Source organism: Schistocerca serialis, chromosome 9 (genome assembly GCF_023864345.2).
Source record: "Schistocerca serialis cubense isolate TAMUIC-IGC-003099 chromosome 9, iqSchSeri2.2, whole genome shotgun sequence".
NCBI classification, from domain to species: Eukaryota; Metazoa; Arthropoda; class Insecta; order Orthoptera; family Acrididae; genus Schistocerca; species Schistocerca serialis.
This window is the reverse complement of record NC_064646.1, coordinates 489,682,409-489,706,769: the sequence shown is the minus strand read 5'-3', so window position 1 is coordinate 489,706,769 and position 24,361 is coordinate 489,682,409.

The window sequence follows — 24,361 nt, the reverse complement described above, 5'->3', positions numbered from 1 at the left end:
TACACTAAGAAGATTCAGAAGGATGTAGGTTGCAGTAGGTACTGGGAGATGAAGAAGCTCGCACAGGATAGAGTAGTATGGAGAGCTGCATCAGACCAGTCTCAGGACTGAAGACCACAACAACAACAACAGAGTGACATAAAAACAAAGACTCAAAAATGGTAAGAAAATGTCTAAAATTGCAGGCTACGTTAAAATCAGGGTTGCTTGCAACCTGAACGCTTGTATAGCTTGTATAGCGAACCATGTCGACAGCTGTGTATACAGTGGAACTGCTCAGTGAAACATTGACAATGGTGAGCGGACACTTTGAGTTTGTAACGTGCGAATTTGTTATTGTCGAAGTTACAAGGATTTGTTGCTATTACAGCGTTCAACACACCTTCATCGGAACTGGGCGAACTAAACTAACGAAAGGTCTACGGATTTAAAAACCCTCGGACACAAAATAAACTGGTCAAAGTAATGTTGCATATTCTTTTACTGTGAATACCGGATATAATAGGAAACAAAACTGATTTTGTTATGTCAGGTACGGTCATTACGAAATAAATAAATATATAAATGGATAAATAAAGAAAATAAATACATTTACGCTTGATAAACATAAACGGAATAAAAAGAGCAACCCTCAGAAATTCCACTGCTAAACCACAGTTTTTGCTCACTGTCATCTTGCATAACACATTGTTTATGAACCATTTGGTCGTTCTCTTAACTAGAGACACATGTAAGGTCTCTGGTGGGACAGGATGATTGCAAACCGTTCGTTTTAGCGTGTACCATGCGTTTTCAGTGAATCCGACTAATTCTATGCTCCACTCAGAAGTTGTTCAAAGCACTGTGACGTGTCTGAAAGAACAGACATCACGCTTTCATGTAACTGATTCACCTTCAGAGGCAAAGGATCCACCACATTCAGTCCGAATGCACAATTTGCTCCGACCCCCCGCGGGAATCTTTAAGTAGCGAGCATTGGGACCAATGGGCAGGGACTGCGGATAGGTGGCGCTAGATCGGAATGTTGGTCGGCCGAGAGGCGTGCAGAGACACTCCTCGCTAGTGCAATAATCACTGAGTCCGGGTGGCACAGTGGTTATGGCAACTGCCTAGTAAGTAGGAGACGACGGGTTCGAATCCCGGTCTGGCACCGATATTCAGTCATCGTCGCTGACGCTGCACAAAGTCCTTATGCCAGTGATATCAGTAATCCATTTCCTTCTCACTCCTTTAATTTGCGTAACACGTTTCACAATTGCGGATTTCGCGTGGTGTCATTTCGTTCGGACACGTCCAGTCGGCTTTCGGCCGTGGTTGCGTGCGGACCGGCTCCGCGCGCCAGACAGCGCACGGCAGTTGTTTATTTCCGCGTCGCGGTATATCGTGTTGTGTAGCGTCCATTGCTACTGTACCTCATGCCGCAGTGTTACCGCCGAGCGACACTTAAAGTAACTTTCCAAGACGAACATGCACGACCACGAGCTTGTGAAACTGAACAATTCAGAGCTACGTCTGAACCCCCAGAAAGTGATAGGTATTCACTTCTGTATCACTGGCGCAATCGTTTATGATCTGCTCTGGTTAACCAGCAGGACAGGACAGATAGAATAAATTGTGGAAAGGGGCCAAACTAAGGGGCTGTCAGTTACACTCAAACATACAATTTTATTATTTGATCAAACATTACAACAACCCAAAAATTTTTTAAACACACAGGTTTAATCTTTGGGACATAATTACAGGCTGAAAGCCACTTCAATTTAAAAACGACTGAAGGCCAATAAAACGCAAGCATAATCAGAAATTTAAAAGGCAAGCCTTATCTTAAAACAGTTCTTTAGTCAGGCTGAAGTGAAAAAGTTAAATTCAAATCTGCTGATTGGCAGCGTGCCAGCCATCGTTATGTATGATGGCTAACGGTGGACGTGTGCCTGTTCCGGTCAAGAGGGCCGTGTTCGGTCAGACTGTCTCCGCCGACGTTTTCTCCAGGTACCGAACGGTAACTCATCTCCCAAAGCGACGGTCTCTTCTTTACCAGACAGCTGCACCACAGCCTTACGCAGCCCCGATGTGTCACCTCAGGAAGAGTCTGCCACGGCCTCAATGGCACCATCTCCTCCAACTGCTACTACACCACCAACTCTCTAGAGCTCGATGACCAGCCCCTCCGCTGCGATGGACATCGATGCGAGTGCAGTGCCTGCTTATGCTTTTCTTCACAGGCGCTACCTCGGACACTGAACGTCCACATTCTGATACAGAACGCCGGCCGGTGTGGACCTGCGGTTCTAGGCGCTTCAGTTTGGAACCGCGTGACCACTACGGTCGCAGGTTCGGATCCTGCTTCGCGCATGGATGTGTATGATATCCTTAGGTTAATTAGGTTTAAGTAGCTCTAAGTTCTATGGGACTGATGACCTCAAAAGTTAAGTCCCATAGTGCTCAGAGCCATTTAAACCATTTGATACAGAACAGCATCTCCGAAAGCAGCGGTCGCCCCTAAAACAGAAGAAGGGAAGTCAAACGCCATCCAACGACACACCTCTTCCTGTAGCATCACAGGCAGTGGAGCGGATACAAGACAGTAATCTCCCTTCGAGCGCCCTGCCAAATGGGCCTGAGGAACGATCCCACCCGACAACAATGGTTTCCATGGAGCGAGAGTCCCTGGAATCCGCTACAGCAACGTCACCACAACTCGCCCTCGATGAATGCGACAGTAGCTTGCCACCTGTTCCATTCTCCTAGCTGATGATGACGACAATGCAACAGATCGAGATGGTGGCCCTCCCGTCAGGCAGTGCCCCTTGGAGGTGCCGGACCGACCTTCCACCAAGTTATTGCGGCTATAGTGACAGCACCGGATGTTACAAGCCGGCCGGACATCTCTGCCGGAACATTTGCCACAACACTACCGCATTGCGACGATGATTCTGGCCACCATTCGGGCTTTTTACAACCTGGCAATGTTCCGAGAGACCATTTATGCTGATGATGTCGACATTGCCCTCCTCTAAGAACTGTTCATCGCTGTTTCCTATGCTCCCACGGGCTACGCAGCACACGTCTCCCATGCTTCTGACAATGGTAGTGGAGTCGTCATCCTCCTGGATTCCCTGCTGAAGAAGCAGTGTACCTTCCTAATGATAGATGTGTGGCTCTCACGCTTTTCGGCGTCCGCATCGTCAATGTATATGCGCCGTCTGGCTGCAGTCGATGTCGTGACTGACACACCTTCATTGCTTACGAGGTAACGCCACTTTTTGAGGGTTCCCTTCGGTGGCGATTTCAACCACACAAGGGCCTGCGGACCGACTTGTACGTCATTCCCCGTGTGTGGCCCTCTCTGTCATCATCGACAGACTTCAGCTTGTTGACACATCGACAAAGGTTCATGCCACACGTGTGGGTTTCACATACCATACAGCTCATTCGTTCAGTCTCCTAGACTGTATATACCTCACACGTTCCCTTTCTGCCAACACTCGACATGCCGAAGTATGGCCTCTGGCTTTCTGTGACGACGACGCCTTCATCTGCGATGTCCTCCTCGCCCGCCAGCAGATGTGACACAGCCGCGGCCTGTGGAAATTACACGTTTCCCACCTGGCTGTCTCTGGTTTCCAACGGATCGTTAAGGATGCGTGGGCCCTCTGTCTTCAACGTCGCCCCGCATACACAATCACCTTATCCTGTAGGTTATCCTGCGCGAAACCAGATCTATGCAGGGCTCTGATGGGATACGGCAGGGACTTCAAAGCTTGGCAAGCGAGCACCATGCACTTTCATTGTGCGGTGCATCGTGACTGCACTTCGATGTCATTGTCTCCTGTCCCTCAAACGATAGTGAGTCGTGTTAAACTGCAGGTCACTTCACTCACGCGACGACACTTGGAAGGGACCCTTGTCAGATCCTGCGCCCGTGACCGTGTGCCTCAAGGAATGCTATCGATGTACCGCTTGCTTCCTCAAAGAACGCCGACGTGGTCGTCGAGCTCTCATCCACGACCTCAGCGATGCGGAAGGACGGCGGTACACTACGCAATGCGGCATTGGTCATGCTTTCTATTCTCATTTCCGTCGGCTGTACGCTGCCGTCCCATATTTCCTGACCTTAATTGAGGAGGTAGCAGCACTGACTGTCAACACCATTCTAGATGGATGCGGCTCAACAACTTCTGGATCAAGTCATCTCCGATGAAGTCCTAGATGCTATCAAAGTGGGAGTTGCCAACCTGACGGCCTTCTCCTTGAATTTTACAAGTGGTTTGGTTATCTTTTGGTACCTACTTGGACGTCCACGTGTCGGGAAGTGACGTCACCCATGGCAACAATCCCAGTCACCTTCCTTGATTGAGTCACCATCGTGGTCCCTAAGCCACGTGGGCGATCGTGGATCTGTGATTACCGGCCCATTACTCTACTCAACAGTGACATGAAAATTTTCACCCGTTTGCTGGCCTCACGACTCAAGAAGGCAGCAAGATACGTCACCTCCCTTGATCAGACTTCGCTGAGCGGTGACAACATCCATACAGCTCTTTGCCGTTACAGAGACATGATTGCGCTCGCGCGCTCGCAACATTTAATTGGCGCATTAGAATCGCTTCACTTCAGTCAGGCATTCGACCGTGTCGATCACGCGGTCCTCCAACACAGGGTTTTCCGGTTCGTATAGTACCAGTGGTAATGCGGCTCTTGAGTGGGGCGACTTTAAGATTACTGTAATGGTTGCCTCACTGTGCCTCTAGCGATCGAGCGCTCTGTCCGACAGGGTTGCCTACTTTCCACGATAATGTGTGCTTTGGCATTAGAGCCCCTACTCCAGGGGCTTCGCCAACGTCTGGTGGGCATGACATTGCATGGGCACCGCTTTTGTTGTACAGCCGATGCTGACGATCTAGTCCTCTACCTCCACAATGAAGACGATGTTCGCGCGGATCTGACTTGGGTGGCGACATATGGGGAGGCATCGCGCAGTTCTTTTAACATTTCTAAATCGAAGGTTCTGCTCATTGGTGAGGGTCTACCTGAGGGATATGTCGCCCCTCTAAGTGTGGCCACCAGTGTCCGCTGTTTGGGCATTGATTTTATGAATGACCGTCGTTCAGCGGCAACCAACAGTAGACGTCTCCTCCAAACGATCAGGGCTTGCCTTGTGGACCGTCGGCTTAGATCCCTCGACATTGTAGAGCGTGTGAAATACGTGAATGTTTATTACACCTCACGCATCCCTCAAGTGTTCCCGGATACGATTACTCTCGCGCGTCGTATGTTGGGGATGGGATCCTTGGTCTGCACCGGGACGTTATTGAAAGTTCAATATTCCTCCCTTGCCCTCCCGCGGGAGCGTGGTGGAGTGGGCTTATTCCATGTACCAGACAGAGTTACGGCACTTTTTATTAGTTCCCAATTGAAAGCCTGGCGTCGCTGTATAACGAGCCTGACCGGACTGCTTTTGCGTGAACATTCGCCAGTCTCCATGTCAGCCCCAGTCTTGTTATCAGACATTCCAACCCCCTTTTATCACATTCGGCACTTATTCCTTGAATTAAGTTACATCCTGCACTCCTTACTCCTCCCACGTATACTCCAGAAGAAGGCTGACACTACACATTACAAATTTGTCGAACCTCAAACCCCATCGAACATCATATGGCGTCGTGTGTGGAAAGCGGTGCATGCTGGTTATCTCGACACCAGCTTTCAGTCCACCTGGTATATCACCGTCAATGGAAAACAGGTCAATCAGTTTCGTTTGCACCGCATCCGCCTCACAGTGGTGTGGAGAACACAGACGCTCATTGATTCTCATGTGGCCCGTCGTCTGACGTCTGGAGGCTCGCGCAGCGTATTTTTTCTTTCCTCACATGACAGACACCTGCTCAAATCACTTTCCTGACGCTTTTTTTCCAGGATTTGATTCATTACCCCTTAACAAAAACTAATATGGTGTACTTGAGACGCGGTCATACGGTCCGTTATCGTTTTGGTCCCGATGAAAAATCTGAACTAGGTTACTGGACTACCTTAACGATCGACACTGTGCACTTATTCGCAACCCCAGGTACAAGCAGTTCTTTTCCAGTTTTCTACGGAGGGCCTTTCAAGACCCGCCTTCCAGCTGGAACGTCCAAGCCATGAGATGCTGATGCCTTTTTGCTGACATGATGTTCTGGAGGCACTACAAACGGAATCTCCATTCAGATTTCCAGAAGCCACGTTTGGATGATCGGCTAATCAGAAGGCGCTAGCGACTCCATGAATTCTGGTACAGAGACTAAAATAATGGGAAAAAATTAATAAATAAAAAGATTAAAAATAAAAAAACAAAATAAATAAATAAATGAAAAGCAAAACATGCAGTAAAATAAACTAAAAAAACAAAAGCCCGTACACAACTATTTTCATTTTCATCGCTACTCTCTACGTTCTTGCCACCTACTTTCTTCCTTTCCCACGCCCTTGTAGTAGTACGTTAGTTGTTTTGGGATAGGCGAAGATAGGCGCCAACGCCTGAAGAGGTGCATTTTATATTATATTATTTTATTTTATTTTTTGTTAGGAGACAAGTGGCGGTGGCAAGTAGAGAATTTTTTTGTAGTTTCCGTTTCCTTTCCAGGGGCGTAAAAAAAAGTAAGTAGGAGATGCTGGGTTCGAATACTGGTCTGGCACCCATATTCAGTCGTCGCCACTGCCGCTGCACAAAGTCCTGATGCAGCTGATGTCAGTAATCCCTTTCCTTACCACTCCTTTAATTTGCGTAATACGTTTGACAGTTGTGGATTCCACTCATTCACATAACAAAACAGTTTGATGACTCTATTAGTTATCGTAATACAGCTAGCTTCTAAACAATTCACAGATGGTCTTTGCCTGCAGTTCAGCATCATAAAATATTTCTGAGTGATACAAAAGCTAATCGTCACTGCAAATTGCAAGCGCCTAACTACGAAAATTCGCCATTATGTGGCCTTGCTGTAAAAAGCACACTATAATTCATACATTTGGACTTCAACAAATTTCCTGTTGACAAAATCGGTTTTTCGGTGATCTTCCGACAGCTTGTTCTTTTGCAGTTGTTCAAGTTAGACTGAAGTGATTTCGGGGTTTTTGATGCGGTCGCCAGTCAGGTGGCTGTTCTGATGCAGCTCCCCAAGCTGCTTTGTCCCGTGTCTCTTCATCTCTGTACAGTTACTGCAACCTGCATCTGTTTCAGACAGTTTACGTCGGACTCGCAAAAGCCTTGTTCCCCCAGAGTAGCCACGATTAGCAAATTAATAATTTCCTGGCAGTCTACTCTCCCTTTAGTAAAACTATGCCCTAAAATTCACCTCTACGCCAGATGGATTCAGTACCTCTTCATGAGCTACTCGGTCCACCCCGCTAATCTTCAGCTGTTTCCTGCAACGGCACATACCAAAACCTTCTGGTCTTGTGTCTGCGCTCTGTTACCAAGTTTCATTTCCGTGTAACGCCTACACGGCAAATAATATTTTCAGAAAATACCTCTCAATTCTTCAATTTAAGACTTACATCCACTTCCTAAAATAATTGAACTAATACAATTCCCATACTCTCGTACGTCTTTTTTATCATACTAACAACATTTTATTTCCAAAACGATGGAAAACCCCGTCTAGAAGTACAATAGAAAAGTATGGTTATTTCCAAAGTGGTGTTAATGCTTCACTCTTGTATTTCATATCTCTCTTATTTGCATCTGACCAGCAGGAGAGCTGCTTAAAGTCATGTCAACTACGTCACAGTATTGGCTATGTTAGTTGTTTGAATCCGTGGTGGTATACAGTAATTGTAGAGCTACTTACTGCGAATAATAACATCTTTTGATGACGTTTTAACACAGCTACGACGTTGTTATACGAGAAGAAGGAAACGCTACCCACCAGAATGGCGTAAAAACAAGGAGAAACGGTTGAGATGTGGAACTGATGGCAGCAGATCGAAATCATCTTGTAAACCTATTGATGGACACGGCCAAGAGGAACTATTATTACACAAGGACGTAGTGACTTTATACAGTTTATTTTATAGTGATAATATTACCAAGTTGGAACAAGTTAACTTCATAACTAATAACATTTCAGTACACAAAACCAAATAGTTTGCTGTACCAAATGTTGTATTTTGACATATTTCAAAATAGTTGTTCTTTATTTTTGTCACGTTCACTTAAAATAATGAACAGTACTCACCCATAGATCATAAAGTCGGGTACTGCCTGTTAAGTACTGAGCACCTAATTTAAAAGAGCAGTTTTCTGACGTTCCTTACTGTATTGATGTGTAGCCTTGGAAATACTCTCATCGATCTGTATTCGATATGAAGTATATTTGTATTTTTTCGAAAGGTTTTCTTATTATTGTCAATCTATTCTTCCATTCTCTTTCCTTTTCATGCGTCATCATTTCGCTGTCGAAATAGCAACACTGGTCTACTACTTTCAGCGTCTCATTTTCTAATCCATTTCCATGAGTGTCGCCTGACTTAATTCTCCTCCACTCAATTAGTCTTGTGTTACTTTTACTTACCTTCCTGTTATAACCTCTTTTCAAGACACTATCCATTCCATTCAACTGACCTTCAAAGTCCTTTGTCCGTCTCTTACCTAATTATGACGTTGCAGCCAAGCCTGAAAGTTTTTATTGCTTCCCCCTGATTTTGAATTCCATTTCCGAATTTCTCACAGCTCGTTCGATGGACAGATTGGAGAGTATTGTGCATAGACTACGACTCTGCCTCCCCCTCTTCTCAGATATTACCTCCCTTTCATCTACAGAGTTTTTCTTTCGTGCAAACAGCGGAGATTTTATTTTTCAACAGTTCAGAAATGCAATTCTATCCTCTAAGGAGCAGCGCCACTTTTGTTCTCTTCAACCCCCTCTGACCTTCACCCCAGTCGGCTTCTACGAGTACCGACCGGCCGCCTTTTAGCGCATTGAACCACTAACCATCGATCGTTGCGACGCCCTGGTCGGAAACTGGACTCCGATTTGAGAGGCCAGTGGTTCAAATACTTTTTCGACCACCCAATATGAGATTCTGCGTCTTCCTTAAATCACTTAAAGTAAATTTCTGAATCATCTCATTGACTAAGTTATTCTGCCGCGACTCAAGACCTATCCTCAGAGCCAGTGACTGTTTACCAATTTCGCAACTTCTCAGGAACCCCATCGCATACTTCGCTGGACTGGGACTCCTAAAAGAAAAGATACTGCGAACAATTGGCTGAACCAAGCCTAGGTACCACCAGAGCAGAATCAGTAAAGTAGGAATAGTACTGTCAGAAGTCAAGGTGTGAGGATATGTCATGAGGCTTACATAGACAGCTCGCTCCATCGACGACAAAAGGCAAGATCCCGTGTTCGAGTGCTCTAATGGGACTCAGTTTTAATCTGCCAGGATGTTTCAAATTTCCAGCATTCTTAATAATTCTGTAGGATTGTCGTCGATAGAAGGTTCCTGTTTCGACATAGGTCTTTCAGTGCTACGTCAAACAATTCTCACTGCATTGTATCACCCACGCCGTCCTCATCGATTTCCATTAAGTTACTTTTTCTTCATGCAGCCTGTATGTACAGTGATTTATGCGAATCTGTCTGTAATTCATAAATAAGAGGTGTGACCAAAAAGTAACGGGAATCCGTTTCTTAAAGAATCTTTATTTAGTCAGCGTCAGCTTTTTCTCGTCCAAAGTAATCCCCCTCAGATACAATACACTTGTGTCAACGCTTTTTCCATTCTTGGGAGCACATCTGGAACTCAATTTTCATTACGGTGTTCGGACACTTCAGCGATTCTGTTTTTTCTCACAGTGGTAGCAAAACCACGCACTTTCATGTTTCTCGGGAGCCTCGGGAATAGAAGGAAGTCGAAGGGGGCAATTTCCAGCGAATACGGTGTCTGAGGCAACATAACAGTTTTGTTTTTTGCCAAAAATTCACGGACAAGCACTGAGGTGAGAGCGGGAACATTATCGCGATGGTTTTGCAGCAGTTCTGGTTGTTTTCTTAGGATCGCTTCCAGCAAACGGCGTATAACTGCCAGGTAGTATTCGTTATTTACCGTATGACCATAAGGCAGGAACTCATTATGCGCTACCCCATTTTCATGAAAGAAAGCAGTGAGAAGAACCTTCACATATGATAGAATCACCTGAATTTTTTTCGGTCTTGGTTCTTCAGTCAGCCATTTGGACGACTGAGCCTTGGTTTGGATGTCATACCCGAACACCCATGTTTTGTCACCTGTTTGAACCTTCTTTAGAAGCTCTGAATCGTTGATCACTTAAGTGAGCATTCCTGAGTGATGGTTATGAGACGTCGTTTTTGGTCGAGTTCAAAAGTTTCGGAACAAACTTTGCTGGTACACGTTTCATGCCCAAAACGCCCGAAAAAATTATTTGACATGAGCCAGAGGATATGCCGACATAATCAGCAACCTCTCTGATGGTGATTCGGCTACTTTTCAGAACCATTTTCTTTACTTCTTCCACAAGCTGCTGATGAGCTACGGCGCCCAGGGCGATCGCCGTCTTCAACGTCTTCTCGAACTCCTTTGAAACGTCTGTAGCACTCGTACACTCTTGTCTTACTCACAGTAGACTGAAAAAAGCCACAGCCAGCATTTAGAATGGAATGCTGCACTTTTCCCTTTTCTCAAGCAAATTTCAATGCAAATTCTTCTGTCTTTTACGAAAGTAAAAATTCGCCGAGCACTCGAAAACTCGTATAACCTTTTCGAGCGTCAACAATGAGCTAAATATTCAAAACAGCTAAAAAACGAAAATTTTTGTGACTGTCGCATGTACACCGCCCGCGAAATTACAAAATTACCCTTACCTCCTGATCAAACCTCATACACTCATTATTCAGTACATCATGACCAACTGCTAAACACCTTGTTGGTCCACCTCCGGAACTCGGCACGGCAGCGGTTACTCATGACCTGGATTCGATGAGTCCTTGGAAGCTTTCTGGATATGTATGACCCCAGATCTCTACTCAAAGGTCCCGCAATTCTCGTAAATTATGAGCCGATGGTTTGGGGCCGCGGAACTGCCGCCAATGACGTCCCTGATGTGTTCAATGGGGCTCAGATCGCCACAATTTAGTGAGTTCTCTATCATACTCCCCAGACCACCGTAGCACCATTCTGGCATTCTGTCTTACACAGCGGAAAAGGCTCCGAGCTCCACTGTTTGTGATGTGGTGCGGACTTGCAACACCTTGCCCCCTTCTAGTGGATTCACTGTCCTCAGCCACTTTCCGCAGATGCTCACGACTGTAGCACGCAAACAGGCGACCAGCTTCGCTTTTTCACCTACGTCTGTTCCAAGGCGTAGGGAAATAACACTCCGCTCTTTGTCAAAGTGGCTTATGCCAGCGTATTTCCCCATTTCCGTTCCGTATCGGCCCCTGAAACGATTCACCATTCGCCTCTTCTGAGCGAATATTGTTTTCCTACCGCGTGACGTGGTCGCAACGCCACAGGGCGGCATTCAGTGCTCATAATGTTTTCTCTCATCAGTGTAGCCCTGCTACACTCAGTGTAACGACGCTCTAGCCACACATACGACGTCACTACAAAGTGTCTAAATGATGCTGGGAGACGCCTGCACGCAGTTAACCAATTCGATAGTTGAATTTTAACCCTGGTAGACAAGAAACTGTTCTCCTCTTCCCTGGCTGTAGTGACAGCTGCAGATGGCGTGCAACGCGTCCTCAGCCGTCTCTACAGTGTAGAGGACGTAGTGTTGGTACCGTTGTACAACATATTTGGCTGGCCATTGGGTGGCCTGCATATAGGCGTTCTCCGCAATGACTTGGGCCCTCTGTAGCGTCATACCGTGACGCTTCCGTACATGGGCTCCTAACCTCAATTTATCAGTGAAGCCATCCTCTATCGTGCTGTCCATAATCTACGTATTGCTTCCATCTCCCAGCCCCTTCTCTACGGAAAGCGTGATGAACAAGCCGAGCGTGCTGGCGAGACGTTGGACTGGTATCATGTTCTGAAGGAGTAGCACCCCTGTAACCCGCCCAACCTTTCTTGGAAAATGTTGAGATGGCTACCCCTGTGAAACCGTATCTCGCCTGGTCCTCATTCTTCTCCAGTGCACCACCAATAGTGACACAGTGGGCGATAGCCCGTTCAGCTTTTAAATCTCCCACACCTCTGTCCAGTGAGCCACCTTAAGATATGTGGTGGAGAGTAGTTAGCATGCTACTATGGTGCACGGGAAGAACAAATATAAAGGAGCCTCCTTATTAGTTCTAACGTCTCCAATATCACCAGTACGGCTATTTAGTGAAATTTTTGTAATGGGTGGTAATATGTAGCTGGATTCGGCTCGGAAGTGCGTTTACGTGTTCAATATCCCGACGTTTCTAGGTTTACGTCTCAGCTAAAAGACCAGCGGCGTGAACATCTCGTCCTTATTACTCGGATCCATGACGAAACGTGCTGTCCTTCTTGGGTTGTTCTCTTCTGTTTATTCTGTGTTGTAAGCGGACAAGTCACACGAGCAACACAGAACAATACGTCGCTCGAGGATTGCTTAAGTTAGCTGTTCTGCCATGCACTTCAAGCGATCTGCACATATAATTAGTCTTCCTGACTTTTCTTATTTGTCGTCCTCTTCATATCAGAAAAGCACTTGCACCCAACGCCCTCAGATATCTGTGGGATGTAGTCCAGTCTCTGTCTTCGGTCTTACTCTTACAGCTTTCCCCCTCTGCAACTCCTTCTAGAACCGTGGACGTTATTCTCTCATGTCTTGACACATGTTCTGCCATCTTGCCCCTTCTTCTTGTCAGTGTTCTCCACAGTCACAGTTCTTCGTCGATTCTACTGAGAGCCTCCTCACTCTTTACCTCGTCAGTCCACCTAATTTTCAACTTCGTTCTGCAGCACCACATCTCAAAGGTTCGACTCTCTTCTTTACCTGTTTTCAAAAATGTTTGTAGCCCACAGTATTTTAAGCAACTTACGACCATACTCCATCACAAAATCTTCGATTGTTCTTATTCCATCTGCATGTTTGCATGTTTCGTATTCATAACTGAAAACACTGTAGCCGTAAATCTTAATACGTTCTTTAATAAATATGCTTCAAATGGCTCTGAGCACTATGGAACTTAACATCTGTGGTCATAAGCCCCTAGAACTTAGAACTACTTAAACCTAACTAACCTAAGGACATCACACACGTCCATGCCCGAGGCAGGATTCGAACCTGCGACCGTAGCGGTCACGCGGTTCCAGACTGAAGCACCTAGAACCGCTCGGCCGCACCGGCTGGCTCTTTAATAAATTAAAAGCGTTATATTGCATATGTTCTACAGCATTGCTGTGCTTTCCAGATCGCGAGGATGCTAAAAACCTCTCAAAAAAAAAAAGTCTGTCTTAAGGTGTGCTGGCCGCCGATGAGTTGCATGGCCGTGGAGATGAATCAGTTGACATTGGGGAACGTCTGGGGAACCTACCACACCTCAGTTGTATAAGGCTTACTTTGGCTCCATTTAGTTGGACTTTTACTTTTCCTAGAAACCCGTGGGACCGAGATGGGATACCCTGCACCCATCGTCGGCCGCTGGAAGGGACTAAAGCTAGGCAAATAAGAGGGCTCATGTAGCCAACCTTCCAGACTTGGGGCTCACGCAGTCTTTCAGTCTCGTGTAACAGAGTAAATGCTGGTGCCCACAATGTGTTTCTTAGTTAAACGTAAAAAGGGCATTGTGAGCAAATTTCACCTCCCTACATACAAAGTCTGTCAAGCCGTTGCAAAATGGGACCCTGCTGCTAGAAACGTCCAATTCCCAACAAGTGAAGAACGTCCAAAAAGCTCAGTGCCTCGGGGAGTATGCAACACAAAGTGAACTGCACAACACCCTAAACTACAGCAAAGGTGTTGTGAATTACAGGGGTGTGACTGACATTCCCCAAGAAGAACTGAAAGCTGAGTGGCTCGAGGAAGCCGTTGTTGACCAGTAGAACAGTATGGATGGCGATCTTGTCAAATCAGACTATTATGTACTTACATTTAACGGCAGCAAACTTTCAGAATGTGTCAAGGCAGATTTCATTTGCCTAAGGCTACGGTCTTATTTCCCGTACCTTTCGAGCTGTTTCAAATTCCAGCATTTTGGGCACGCTATTCTCGGTTGTAAGGGAGAAGCCACTTGTGGCAAATGTGGCAAAGCTGCCAGTGACACAGTTGGATGTTCCTTTCCTCAGAAGTGTGTCAACTGCTCTGGGGCCACCATGTCTGGAGAAGAGACTCCAGTGTCGTCCTTCAGGAATAGAAGATCCGGAAGATGAAAAGAACGAAGCGCATTTCGTATTGCGAATCCAAAAATATACACAAGACCATGCAGCCGCCCATGTTTGCTGGCTCCCTAGCTTCTGTTGTAACATACTGCTAGAGAAACGGAGGTTGCTAGTGCCAGCAGGAATACCTGAGTTTGTCAATGCTCTTGCGCTGCTGCAGTTACCTCGACACCTGCCCCCCCCCCCTTCCCTTTGGTTGCTGGCAATGTGGATGTTCCTGCCCCTCCAAAGATCCATTCTTTGTCCACCGTCCAATGCTGCCACTAACACTGCCTCAGTTGTGGCTCCAAAACCTCCTCAGTCAAAAAAAATAGAAGGCGAAGAATCGCCCACTGATGGAAAATACACAGCCTGACGACTCTCTCGAATCTCTTTCAAAGACGATGGACTCTGGTTTTCGATGGGGCAATCATCTTGCACCAAAAGTGAGCCCCCACACATTGCAGGCTTCCGTCCCGGTCAGAAATTCAGGATGAGAGTGCTACCCTGTGATACATGGCTCTCACTCTACAGTGTAACATTAATGGTTTCAGGGCACATGTGGAGAAACTGAAGGTCACACAGCAACATATCATGTGCTTGTGTTTGCATGCAACGAATTTTAAAGTATCTGATGGCACTGTCCTATGCGGACGTACACTCTACAGCAAGGATAACCTGACAGGAGAAAGGGCCAAGTGGACCGTTTGCTCGCTTTAGTTACCTCCGTGCGATGCAGTAGGGTCTGAGGCTCTCACAACTCTTATGGTACAATCTCCTGACAACTAATCCTAGGGAGGCGTCAATGCCCATGATGTCTTTAGGGGCTCATGGTGTTTCTGCCCTCCTGGTCAGGTTTTGAGGAGTCTCCTGACGTCTCAATATCTGTGCATCCTGAACACAGGTACTCTCAATCATTTCTGTGCTGCTACTAGGTCATTCTCAGCTATCGACTTCTCTTTCTGCTCTCCAACCGTCGCAGAGTCTGTTCATTGGGAAGTCATTGACGATCTTCATTCCAGTGAACACTTCCCACTTGTCATTCACCTATGGGATGGCATGCCACCAAATAGATGGTCATCAGATGAGACTGGACACTGTTCAGCTAGCTGGCTGTGTTTGAACACCGTGACAGTGTCCAGGATTGGATGGACCACATTACATGAGTGATTTATCACGCCATTCACTTATCCATCCGAAAGCACTCAGGTCTTCTTAGGAGTGCGCTATTCAGCAATCCAGGACAGGTGTGCAGCTCTTCGATTGTTTAAGTATCACCCATTAGCAGTGAAACTCAGAGCATTTCGGGTCGCGAGGGGTTCGGCACGTAATTAAGGAAAGCAAGAAAAGGTCGTGGCAAGCGTTCCTGGTCTTCATCAATCCTCCCACTTGTTCTACCATAGTATGGGAAGCCATCAGGAGGATTTCCGATAAACACAGTTGTTTGCAAGTCTCCAACAGGTATGTCTGCAAACGTCGCCCATAGACATTACTCAGACAATGGCAGAGCATTTGGCAAAAACCACTGCCAGTGCCAGCCGAGATCCGCTACACTGCGATTGTAGAGGGGAGGAGCAAGTTGGATTTCAGATACAAAAATTCTGAGTCTATAGCGCTTCATGGCGAGGAATGAATGCTAGTCAGACAAACACACGATGTATGTAGTATCAATGAGCGTGTTGCTCATCTGTAGAATGGGAAAGGCACGCGATCTGTCTGAGTTTGAACGAGAGCAGAGTGTGATGGCCACGAGCTTTTCGGAAACTGCACGACTTGTAGGGTGTTGGAAGAGTGTGAACAAACAATGTATTTACCTTAATGGTGTTCAAAAGTCATAGTATATATAGCAGTTCATGGCATCCAGTCTTACAAATTTACTGTCTCTGATGGACACACGTAAAGATCATCCGCTCTCAAAACTCGGCCATTTCTCTCCCCACATCCACCACTGCTGGCGGCTCACCTCCAACTGCGCAACGCTACGCGCTGTTAACAGCCAATTGCCCAACACTACAATAGCAAATTCCAACAATGCAAACCAGCCACAGATTGCACACAGCACAGTGAGTGATTTTCATATAGAGCGCTACATGGCGTTACCAACATAAAAACCTAAACAGCCTACTTACAAGTATTGTGGTGAGTGGCGTCAACAAGTGGCGAAATCAAGGAGAAACCACGTCCAGACTTCGTGGGGTTGAGTGGCCACCCCTCATTACAGTTGTCGGACGTCGTAGGCAGGCGACGGAATGTGGAGGAACTACAATGAAACTTTAATGCTGAGCAGAGTATTAATGTGAATACACAGTGCACCGAACACTCCTACGACGGTCCTCTGTTGCCGATGACCCATGCATGTGTCAACGTTGACACCACGACATCGGTAACTACGACTGAAATGGGAACCTGACCATCGGCACAGAACTTTGGCAGAGCGTTGCATCGAATGATGAATTCCGATACCTTCTTTATCATGCCGATAGGGGGGCACAGATCGGGCGTCTTCCAAGGGAACAGCTCCTTGACACCTGTGCTGCGGGATGGAGAAAAGATGGAGATGGCTCCATTACGCTCTCGGGAACATTCACATGGCATCTATGGATCCAGTAGAGCTTGTACAAGATACCATGACGGCCAAGGAGTATCTTACTGTTGTGGACTGGCAAGACAGCCAATCCACAATGACGGGTAGCCGAAAGGCACGCGTTTAAGCTCACACAGGCTGGTGCAGGTCTGGAACAGGACACGGAAATGAACTAGCAAAAACAGGACGTATCTGTGGAATACTTAATTTTAATCCATAATTGGTGAACATCGGTCTGACTGTACATGCATCACAATATAAATAGCAATTGATAATGGCACCTTGCTAGGTCGTAGCAACTGACGTAGCTGAGGCTATGCTAACTATCGTCTCGGCAAATGAGAGAGTAATTTGTCAGTGAACCATCTCTAGCAAAGTCGGCTGTACAACTGGGGCGAGTGCTAGGACGTCTCTCTAGACCTGCCGTGTGACGGCGCTCGGTCTGCAATCACTGACAGTGGCGACACGCGGGTCCGACGTATAGTAACGGACCGCGGCCGATTTAAAGGCTACCACCTAACAAGTGTGTTGTCTGGCGGTGACTCCACATTCCTCCCCCGCAAATCGGCGTACGGTTGTGTTATAAGGCTTCCGCCCGCCGTGGGGAGGACCCAATGTTGACATATGCGATGAGGTGGGGGGCCTAACAACAGGCGAAGCTGTGCCACCAACACCCTGCCATTCGGTCCGAGGGGAGCTAGGAAACGCCTGAAAACCTAGTCCAGGGTGCACGCCAACAGGCGGTGTATGCGCCCGTAGAGAGACAGGAGGGGCCGAAGGTTCGACCTCCATCGGGTCGGGGCACCCAACGGGCGAAGACGACAGATGGTCCGGAGCGGGCAAAAGTTCCATGGTGGAGGGCAACTGGTCACGGGAAGCGATCGGCAGTGCGTGACCCAGGGAGGCGCCTGGCGGTTGCAGCGACGCGTCCACTGCGGGCGTCGCCGGCGGGAGAACAGGCGGCGGCGCGTCGCCATGGGACAAAATGGAAGGCAGCGTCGGTAACACATGGGGATGAGGCGAGCCAGTAGATGGGTCCCCAGGGCGCTGACCGGACGGCACCGTCGCTGAAAGCAGACGGGGAGCGGCAGAACCCGTGCGACGACAGCGGCGCAGCTGATTGAGATGCCGACGCACCTCACCAGAGGCCCCCAAAACCAGATACATAGCGCGGCCGAGGCAGCGAAGAATGCGCCCTGCGAGCCAACGCCGTGATCCTCGATAGTGGCGATAGTATACAACGTCGCCTGGGGCAAAAGTACGTGTCTGCCGCTGCACAGGAACTTGATGCGGCGGATGTAGCAAGGACATCAAGGTTCGATGAGGACGACCGTGGAGCAACTCAGCCGGCGAGCGACCATCTCAGGGCTGAGAGCGATACGAGGACAAAAAGAGCAATAACGCGTCCTCCCGAGAATGCGACTCTTTCAACTTCAACATCTGGGACTTGAAAGTCCTGACCAATCGTTCAGCGGCACCGTTTGACTGAGGCGAAAACGGCGCGGATGTCAGATGTTGAATACCATTGGCCTGGCAGAATTACTGAAATTCGGCGGACATGAATTGTGGGCCATTGTCGGAAACAATAGTCTGCGGAAGACCTTCAATGCAAAAGATAGCAGACAATGCTTGGATGGTGGCAGATGACGTCGTGGAAGACATCCGGACAACAAAAGGAAAATTACTGAATGAATCTACCAGAACCAACCATCGAGCATTCCAGAAGGGACCAGCAAAATCGATGTGTAAGCGTTGCCAAGGGGAAGGGGCTTTTGGCCATGCAAAGAATTTCCGCGGTGGTGCGGATTGTTGTTCGGCACACGCCATGCAAGAAGAGCACATATGCGTAATCGCAGCATCGATTCCGAACCAAGTACAGTGCTGATGAGCAAGTTGATTCGTTCGCACTACACCCCAATGTCCTTGGTGGAGAAGCCGTAAGACAGAGGACTGTAGCGAACGTGGGACCACGACCCTGGACTGATCATTATCAGAACGCAACAGCAAAACACCACGTCGAACAAAAAGTATCTCCTTGTGAGCAAACAATCGGCGAACCAACGGATCCCCGATTCGTGACTTTGACAAGGACCACTGCGTAGCAACAAAACGCAACACGGTAGCAAGGACAGGGTCAGCAGCTGTGGCTGTAGCTACACGACGAAAATCAATCGGAAACGATTCGACCACGTCATCGGTTTCCGCATCAATGAACATGCAGGCAAGTTCGGAAGAATCGAATGCTCTATCCTCAGCAACAGGCAAACGGGACAACGCATCGGTGTTTTCGTGCTTAGCAGTGGACCGATACAAGATATCGTAGCGGTACTGCGAGAGGAAAATAGACCAGCGAATGAATTTCTGCGCTGTACGTGGAGGTACAGGCTTGTTCGGATGCAAAAGCGATGTCAAAGGTTTGTGGTCTGTGATGATGGTAAAGTGACGACCATACAAGAAATCATGAAACTTTGTAACACCAAATACGAGAGCCAAAGCTTCTTTCTCGATCTGTGAATAATTTCTTTGTGCAGACGAGAGCAATTTGGACGCAAAGGCAATAGGGCGATCATGTGATCCATCTTTGTGCGCAAGCATAGCACCGATCCCGAAATCTGAGGCATCCACCATCAACAGAATGGGTTTCTGGGGATCGAATGGCGTAAGGCAAGTATTGGAAAGCAACGCCGATTTCAACTGGCGAAAGGCGCGTTCGCATTCCGTCGTCCAGACGAACATAACACCTTTACGGCGTAAGCGATGAAGTGGAGCTGAAATGGAAGAGGCGTGGCGCACATATTTATGGTAGTAATTTATTTTTTCCAGCACACTCTGTAGCTGCTTCAAATTCTGCGGCGAAGGCAAGTCTTGTATGGCACGGAGGTGCTCTGGACTGGGATGTATGCCTTGGGCATTGAGTACATGTCCCAGATAGGGTAAGCTACGAGCAAAAAACACACAGTTGTCCTTCCGCAAGCGAAGACCATTTTGTAGCAAGACCTGAAATAATGTTCTGAGATTGGCTAAATGTTCTTCTTCCGTCGTCCCGGAGATCACAATATCGTCCAGGTAGTTTGCTGCAGTAGGGACCGACGCACAAACAGTTTGTAAATATTGGTGAAACAATGCAGGGGCGGATGCACACCCGAATGGCAATCGTTTGAGTCGGTACAAACCAAGATGCGTGTTAACCACCAAAACGCGCTGGGATTCTTCGTCCACCGATATTTGCAAGTACGCATGTGCTAGGTCCAACTTCGAAAAATATTTACCCGGGCACAGTTTGTCAAAAAGATCTTCCGGGCGGGGTAAAGGAAAAGTTGCAATCACTAGTTGTGGATTCACTGTTGCCTTGAAGTCCACACAAAGTCTCAATTTTGCGGAAGGTTTTGGAAACATTACTAAGGGTGATGCCCAGAGAGAAGCCTGCACACGTTCAATCACAGTTTGTGATTCCAAATCGTGTAATGTTCTTGCGACCTCATCACGCAATGCGTGGGGAACATCGCGCGCTCTGAAAAATTTCGGTTGCGCGCTTACTTTCAGTTCCAAATGTGCTTTATAGTTCTTAGCGCAACCGAGGCCCGGTGCAAAAATGTCTGCAAACTCTTCACATAGACGAGAAACACTGGCTGAAGGCACAGTCTGGTTCACTGATAGGACCTGATTGACTATAGACAAGTTAAACAACTGAATTAAATCTAAACCAAACAAGTTCACTGCAGAAGAAGAACGAAGGACGTACAATGACACAAGTTTTGTTTGTCCCTTGTATGTTGCAAGAAGGCTGCACTGTCCTAACACAGGGATTGCTTGTCCTGAATAACTACTGAGCTTAACATTTGCGGCACGCAACGGAGGTGTGCCCAGCTGTTTGTACGTGTCTTGATAGATCAAGGAAACTGCAGCTCCGGTATCGAGCTGGAATGGAATCACGTTGCCAGTAATGTCCAAGTCTACAAAAAGTTTATTGTCCTGCTGATGACAAGAGCGACTGTCTCGTGCAACGTCAACTGACACTGGTACAGAATCACTTGTGACTTGACGGGATTTCTGGCGACGTCGACGCACACTATTAGTGGGACGAACACAGTCACTGTTAGAGAGAGTGGCACTGAGCGGAGTGGAATGAACTACATGAATTGCCATGGGCGAAGGTTCACGAGCCTGAGTATTCTTGGTGCGAGTCCGATTCCGGCGTGAAGCAAAGGGCCTGGAATGGTTGTGAGTGTCCGATTGGAGCTTTTTCTGGCAAACACTTTGAACATGTCCTCTTTTATTACAGAAAAAGCAAATAGCTTGGCGTGATGGGCAATTCTCATGCGAATGTCTAGTAGCACACCGCGGGCATGATTTTATCACTGCATTTGCTTGCTTGCACGGCACACGTAGCTGAGAGCTTGGCGGCAGCTGCGCAGACGGGTGCGAGGGTTGTTTACTGTTCCGTGCAGCGCGCCTGGCGGTCCGGTTAACCTGACACACGGCTGGCGAAGTTTCAAACGATTCCTGAGCAAAGTCAAGTGTGTCCTGCCGATCCAATATGTCTATCACTTGTTGAAGGGAGGGACTGACTAGCTTCAAAATCTGTTCCCATATACGAACATTAGAAACGTTCTGTGCCATTGCATCACGTACCATAGTATCTGAATAAGGGAGTCCACATTGACACTCAAAAGCACAATCCCTAGTAAGGCCTTGCAAAGTTGCAACCCACTCCCTATTAGTCTGACCGGCCGTACGTTTTGTACGAAAGAAAGTATACCTTTTTGCAACTACATTGACTGATTCTTTGAAATATGCATCTAATGCAGACAAAATTTCTTCATAGGACAGAGTTGCTACGTCGCGTCGGGGAAATAATTTCACAAAAGCACGGTACGTGGTCACTCCGAAACACGATAATAATAAAGGCTGCTGCTCATTACCTTGAGTTCTGTAGGCGGCGAGATGAAATCCAAAGTGGTGTGACCACTCCGTCCAGGACTCCACGTCTGCTTGAAAATTACGGAAAGGTGGTGCAACTGCGTGTTGTGGGTGTGGGAGCGGTGGAGCGACAGCCGCCACATCGTTTTGCATTGCACATTGACCCTGGACGAGCTGTCCAAGGGCATCCAGTAAGGCCTGCGTCTGCTGATTCTGTAAGCGACAAAATTTGGACAGTACATCTGGAGATTGTGGCGAATCCATTACACAAGTAAATCAGTCTATCAATACGAACGCAAAATCCTCGTCGTCAAACTGTTGTGGACTGGCAAGACAGCCAATCCACAATGACGGGTAGCTGAAAGGCACTCGTTTAAGCTCACGCAGGCTGGCGTGAGGTCTGGAACAGGACACGGAAATGAACTAGCAAAAACAGGACGTAGCTGTGGAATACTTAACTTTAATCGATAATTGGTGAACATCGGTCTGACTGTACATGCATTACAATATAAATAGCAATTGATAATGGCGCCTTGCTAGGTCGTAGCAAATGACGTAGCTGAAGGCTATGCTAACTATCGTCTCGGCAAATGAGAGCGTAATTTCTCAGTGAACCATCTCTAGGAAAGTAGGCTGTACAACTGGGGCGAGTGCTAGGACGTCTCTCAAGACCTGCCGTGTGGCGGCGCTCGGTCTGCAATCACTGACAGTGGTGACACGCGGGTCCGACGTGTACTAACGGACCGCGGCCGATTTAAAGGCTACCACCTAGCAAGTGTGGTGTCTGGCGGTGACACCACACTTACACTGGTAGCACAACACGCACAACCCCTCAATGCGATCGTGTTTCCCCACGGCATTTTTTAACAAGATAATGCGCCATATCACAAAGCCATTGAGTATGAAGGAGTGGTTCGAGGAATACACTGGTGATTTCCAGTTGATGTGCTGGCCCCCCATCGCGCCACATCTGAACCCGATCGAACAAATCTGATATTACTGAGCAAGGACTCAGAGCTTATTGCCCCCCCTCCCCGGAATTTACGGGAATTAGGTCACTTGTGTGTGCAGATGTAGTGCGAATTCCCTCCAGCGATCTACGAAGGCCTCATTGCTTCCATGCCATGTCGCGTAGCCACTGTTATCCGTGCCAAAGTTGGGCGTACCGGTTACTAGGTAGGTGATCATAATGTTTTGGTTGATCAGAGTATCTTAGCGACAAGACACCTTGACGTCGACATCGCGTAGCATTCCGTCCCGTTACGTTGGCGGCAAGTATGAATGCTGCCATGTGGGATGCATCGTGCTTTTGTTTGACGTTCCGTTCCATTCTGTCCCGTCCACTACGTGTCGACTCTGAAGTGGAAGGGCGCGGAAGCCACTGCCGGGCACAGCAGCAGTACACACACGGGCCACGCCACGCCAGCCTGGACCCCCTGCCAGAAACAGAGGATGTATCAGCTGATATTCGACTGTGCAGTCTGTGGGGAGAATATGGGCTTGGGACGAGGAATGAAAGAGGAGAAAGACTAATTGAGTTCTGTAACAAGTTTCAGCTAGTAATAGCGAATACCCTGTTCAAGAATCACAAGAGGAGGAGGTATACTTGGAAAAGTCCTGGAGATACGGGAAGATTTCAATTAGATTACATCATGGTCAGACAGAGATTCCGAAATCAGATACTGGATTGTAAGGCGTACCCAGGAGCAGATATAGACTCAGATCACAATATAGTAGTGATGAAGAGTAGGCTGAAGTTCAAGACATTAATCAGGAAGAATCAATACGCAAAGAAGTGGGCTACGGAAGTACTAAGGAATGACGAGATGCGTTTGAAGTTCTCTAACGCTATAGATACAGCAATAACGAATAGCGCAGTAGGCAGTACAGTTGAAGAGGAATGGACATCTCTAAAAAGGGCCATCACAGAAGTTTGGAAGGAAAACATAGGTACAAAGAAGGTAGCTGCGATGAAACCATGGGTAACAGAGGAAATACTTCGGTTGATTGATGAAAGGAGGAAGTACAAACATGTTCCGGGAAAATCAGGAATACAGAAATACAAGTCGCTGAGGAATGAAATAAATAGGAAGTGCAGGGAAGCTAAGACGAAATGGCTGCAAGAAAAATGTGAAGACATCGAAAAAGATATGATTGTCGGAAGGACAGACTCAGCATTCAGGAAAGTCAAAACAACCTTTGGTGACATTAAAAGCAACGGTGGTAACATTAAGAGTGCAACGGGAATTCCACTGTTAAATGCAGAGGAGAGAGCAGATAGGTGGAAAGAATACATTGAAAGCCTATATGAGGGTGAAGATTTGTCTGATGTGATAGAAGAAGAAACAGGAGTCGATTTAGAAGGGATAGGGGATCCAGTATTAGAATCGGAATTTAAAAGAGCTTTTGAGGACTTACGGTCAAATAAGGCAGAAGGGATAGATAACATTCCATCAGAATTTCTAAAATCATTGGGGGAAGTGGCAACAAAACGACTATTCACGTTGGTGTGTAGAATATATGAGT